Below are 5600 nucleotides of genomic sequence, written 5' to 3' on the forward strand. Positions count from 1 at the left end.
CAAAATAAATTTCACTGCTTAGAGAAAGGCTCCATGCGTTGCGGAGCTGCGCTGCCCTGGATAAACATCTGCCACCAGTGTAAACTGACCAGGAACAACCCCCTCGCTGCACAACTTCTCTTCCCCCGGTTCGTGCTGGCGCAGGGCTGCTGGCAGTGCTGGCTGCCTGCCCTGCAACGCCTCCTGCATGGAGAAAAGAAAGCAAAACCTCCGCTCTCCCAGCCACGCCACCCCCACGGCTTCCCAGCCGCTGCCTGCAAGGGCTGCTCCAAAATCCCATCTTTGGACAGCCCCTGCTTGCTCCTGACCAGCGCTTGCCCCAGAGCAAACAGGCTGGTGGCGAGTCCCCTGGCCATGTCCTGTTGACCGTGGCAGCATCGGGGCCGTTCCCAAGCAGCCGAGACACGGGTGGGAAGTCCTTCTCCACTGCCTCCATCAAACCTCTGCATCTTCTGAGTTGCCAGGACGAGATGCCCTTGCTTTCCAAAATCAAGCACGCAGCAGTGTGGCCCCTGGCCGCTCACCTCCCCGATCCCAGCTTGTGAAGATGGCAGCTGTGAGCACAACCCCTTCCTGCAAACTGCGGGTGAGCAGCGCCGATCCCTGCAGCAAAGCTCCCCCGCTGCCCCCCCCGAGCCTTGCAGCCACCTCCTTCACAGACTCCCAGGTTTACAGGTGTGCCAAAACCAGCAAACGTGCCAGGGTATGCATTCCCCTATCCTCAATGTTTGTTTGTGCTGGAAGTTGTCCCTTCAACGCGCTGCTGCTGCGTTTATGTGTTTAGCTCCGGCGCAAGCCTATCCCATGGGGTCAAGGGCCAGCACAAAGCAGCATTGCCAGAGCACAGACCAGCTCCAGCCCCTTGCAGGAAGACTCACACGTGAGAAGAAAAATCCACAGAGGAGCTTCAGGGCTCACTGAGGGATGTCCCAGCCCCAGCAGATGCAGCCCTGGCCCCACGTCAGGGTTGTTGGCATTTGCTGGATCTGGGCAGGGCAAAGTCTCGGCTCTTGTGGCCTGTCTGAGGTTTATTGGGTGAACGTGAGCTGCTGAGCCCTGCCTGATGGGAGCTGCCCGCAGGCAGGGGCAAGCCCACCATTCCCTGTGGCACAGCTCAGAGCTGAGCCTGGCCCTGCATCCCTGCCCCCTGGGGATGCCATCTCCTGCCCTGGCTTTAATTTGGTCCAAGCCAGCAAATACAAACACTGCACCCAGTCCTTGCCCACATCCCAAGAGCCATGGCAGCTCCGCGGCCCGTCCTACCCGAGCGCTTCTGAACCTGCAACCGTCAGTGCCCAGGGCATTTTTGGTCTTCCACACTTGGCTGCATGGGCGGCTGTTGGGTTTTTTCCTCACCTGTTTATCCAAATGAGCTCCCAGCCCCATGCTGTCTGGCAAGGCATTTCACAAACAACACCTGCCAGTCGATATTTCACTTGCAAACTGCTCTGAAGGGTTTGAGGCAGGGAAATTACACCGCATGCATGGTGGGCACAGAAAACACGTTTACCTGTGGTGTCCAAACCTCTGTGCACATCCCCAATCTCTCTGCCTTCCCTCACACCTCACCCCTGGCAGCAGACAGGATTTTCGCTGCTACAGCATCTCGGTGCCTGGAAGTTTTACGCAGATCCCTCGCTGTACTGCCCTGCAGCCCAGGCAAATCAGATTAAATAAAGCAGGAGACTGGACACACAAGTCTCTCTCCATCGAATTAGCCCTTTTTTGGCTCACAGAGTACACTCCTCTCACTGTTTTGGCAGTAACCCCAGCGCCCTGACATCAGCGCTCAGCACCAGGAGCCGCTGCTGTCTCTGCCTTGGGTCCAGCACCCCTGGGGCTGTCTGCAGCGGTGGAGCTGGCTCCACTGAGATGGACACCGGGCAGGACAGAGAAAGGGTGTTGCAACTTCAGGATTCAGAGAAGCACAGAAACAACCACCAAATCACCCCAAAAATCTCGCTGTACCACATCTCCAAGGCGGCATCTGCTGCGACTGTTCCCAGCACACACACGGTGCTGTCCTCCCAGCTCTGGCAATGGGGAAATTCCCTGCTATGGTTGCACTGGTTTAATAATCCTTGAGAAACTTCTTCTCCGTGATTTGCCCCCATTTGTTTGCCCAAACCGCTCCAGAGCACTCTCAAACCACACAAAACCCTCAAGCCCTGACCCTCACTCACTGCCAGACCCCAATTCGTCCCTGCCCCACACTGCGCTGGCAATGACTTACACCCGGATCTCCGAATCATTAAACCACAAAGCCGTGGGCACCTGCGCCTCCTCCGCGCTCAGCCAAGCTTCCTGCACCTCTCCCTGGCTCCCTGCAGAGCCAGGGGGCACCTGATCACTTCTCCTGGGACATTTCTGACTGCTCATTTACCAGACCTCCCTTGACGGAGTCAGCCCCGGATCACACTCTGCATCCTGGTGCTCCCGGTGAAACTGCCGCGGTGACTCACGAGGAAGCTCGACACCCATCGCTGCCCTCGGCAGTGTCCGCGCTCCTCGGCCCTCCCCAACCTTTGAAGTTTTCCCCTCCCATGACATCGCCTTCTCGCCCCCGCTCCAGCAGCAACACCTTGGTCACGGGATCACGAGAGATGAGTCTGCGGTTTGGGAACGGGTCATGCCCTGACGCAGCGATGGGCTCCAAAAACGGGTGTGCAACTCCAGTACCAGTCAGAGAACACAAGACTAAGTTTCTAAAAAACTTTTTGGGAAAAAAAACCTCTTCTCCAAGCATCCAAAGAGCCTGGAGCCCAGTGCACACGAGCTTACATCAGATGACCAGAGCCACAGCTTATACTGATGCGTGTTATACCTGCACCAGCAACCTTTCTGGCCAGATGCAGCTCAGAGATGCAGGAAATTCCCCTGCCCCATTGGGAAAGTGGGAAAGAAATACCCAGTGACAGCCGGCAGAGCTGGGAAAAGCAGTGTTCCTGTCCATTTGGCCAATTCTCATCCATTTGGACTAACAATCAGCATTTCAGAGCATCTCCTAGGGAATACAGCGACTGGAGGGACAGCCCCGTGCAGACGAGCAGGGCTTTTCCACATTTTGCTGCTTACGCTTCCTGTGCTTCCACATTCACCGCTCTTGGCATCCCCTACAGACATTTTGAGAGCTATTTCACCATCTTTTACGTTTTGTTTCTATTTTTACCAACTCCTCCTCGACTGCGCTCTCGCAGACGGCACCAGGCGAGCAGCGATGTTGTCCTAAAGCTCTGCACGAGGAGCTGCCCCCGTCCCCGTCTGGCGCCAGCCCACCCCGGAGGGGAGCCCCGGGCTCCCGGCGCTGCCGCTTCCTGCAAAACAAGGGCGTCACGGGAAAGCCAGGCTGCCCGGCCCGCAGGCGGCCTCAGGATGCTGCAATCTGGTGGCCGTGGCCACTACAGCCACGCCGACGGCTGCAGAATTACAGCAAAACACACAAAACGCCCCATTTGCACAACGGCCCTTCTCCAGCTGAAGGCATCCGCCACCACTGCATCCTTCCTCACTCCGGCTGTGGGTTTTGAAGTGGCACAGATCACACAGGCCATGGTAGCCGAACCCTCGCCCTGTGCCCGAACCGTCACCCTACACTGCCAGCCATTACCTTGACCTTCGCCGCTGCAGGATGGGAAGCCGCCTCCCAGACTCTTTCTCTCTCCATAATTTCATTACAGCCATCAGCGCGGTGCTTGCTGCAAACCAGTAATGGACTCGGACAGAGAGTCCTTTTACATTTATATTTAATGTCACTGCCGTTTGTTCCTAGAGATAATGCTGCCGAGGCCGCGCCGGCGCGAACCCACAGCAGCGCCAGAGGTCTGCGAGCCCTCGCCAGGTCCCGGGGCTTTTCCCGATCCTGTAGTTGGTGCCAGCCAAGCGCCTCCCTCCCGCCTGCTAAACCAGGGATGGGGGTTTGGGGCGATCACCTTTCTTTGGGCTAGAAAAGGGAGCTGAGTTGCAAACTGCCAGCCAACCCTGTGCACCCAGGTCTGGAAAAGCACGCCAGACTGGGAAAATCCCCGTACTTTGACCGTGCCTCCTTCCTGGTTTCCTTTTGACTCCACTTTGCACCTTAGCATTCTGTTGTTTTGTGGGGTTATTTTTATTATATTTTATTTTTCCTAACCTGCTGTTTCCTGCTGCAGACAAAGCGATCCCTCCCAGCAGCCTTCCCAGGGTTTTGGCCTATGACCTCACTGTCTCCGTGCCAGATAACACTCTCTCCTCTGGAGCCTTTCAGCACTCACAGACATTATCCCTCTTCTGATGGCTGCCAAATCCAGCATCCCTGCTGCCTCAGGCACCTCCCAGCCCTCCTGCAGTGTTTTAAGCAGCCCCTGTTGAGCCTCTTGAGCCTTATTTCCCTTCGCTGCAAGCCTAGGATGCCACGCTGTCATCGGCCTCGCCACCACCCTCCTCATCCTCAGCCTGCCATTTCAGCAACGTCCCTTGTCTCACTGTGTCCCGACACAGCATCGTGTCTCCTCATGCTTCCCAAAAAGCCTTCTGCCATGAGCAAAACCCACCAAAACCCACTGTTGACGGCAGAAAGGGGCCAGCAGGGCAGGAAGGGAGCGATGGGTGATGCCAGAAGGGGGGATGGAGCCGGCTGGGCAGCCAGGCACAAAGCAGCACTGTTCAGTGAGGCGGGCACAGGTATTTTGATAGGGAGGGAGGTTTGCAGGGGGATTACGTCTCTGCATGCCACTCGCACAGGTCATGGGGGATATTCGGCTGCTTTGGCAGAGCCTTGACACCAGTTTCTGCCCAATAAATGCACCGGGAACAAGAAACGCATTGAGCAGCGTTCGGGACAGACACGTACCTGAACTGCTGGAGGGATCCCTCCTGCGGGGAGTGTGAGTGGACAGCCCTGCCCTGGCCTCCCGGGATGGGGCAGACAGATCAGCCCTGGCCTCCCCGAATCTCCGTGTGAACGTGGCTGCAGGCAGCACCTCACAGCACCACGGCGCCAAGTGGCACCGAGCATCCCTGACACTCAGCTGTCCTCAGGGCACCGATGGCAACCGTTCCTCCTTCCCCAGGCCTTCCCTTCTCCAGGATTCTTCCACCCGTGTAATTACACCCAGATAAAATCAAAGACATCTCGCATACTTCCGAGTCATTCCGGTCGACGGCTGCGTTCACCGGCCTCACGCCCACGCGTTCCTCATTGCCACCTGGGAGGTTTGCTCTTCTGGCTGTCACACCAAGCTGTCCAGTGGCCGAGGTCTGCACCAGAGGAGCTTTAAGGAGTCTCAAAGCGCACCAGAGGCTGGAGCTCCTCAACTGAAAGCCCGGGGCAGCTTCATTCCACTCAGGCTCCACCACGCAAAGCCAAGGGCAGCCCCATCCCACACGGGATGTGCTCGCAGCACCGACAATTTCTGCTGACACAGCCACGCTATCCCCCAAACCCAGCTATGCTGGGCTCAGAGACGCTTGCCCCCACCCCATTACCTCCAAAAAGCAAACATCAATGGCTTTACAGACATCGCGATGCGCTGCTGTCACACCAGTGCTTGGGGTACCGTGACTCCTAAGACAGACGATTTTTAGGTCAATTCAGGGAAGATACGCACTGGGATCACACCTGG

Source organism: Mesitornis unicolor, unplaced genomic scaffold, assembly GCF_000695765.1.
Source record: "Mesitornis unicolor isolate BGI_N332 unplaced genomic scaffold, ASM69576v1 scaffold14645, whole genome shotgun sequence".
Taxonomy (NCBI): domain Eukaryota; kingdom Metazoa; phylum Chordata; class Aves; order Mesitornithiformes; family Mesitornithidae; genus Mesitornis; species Mesitornis unicolor.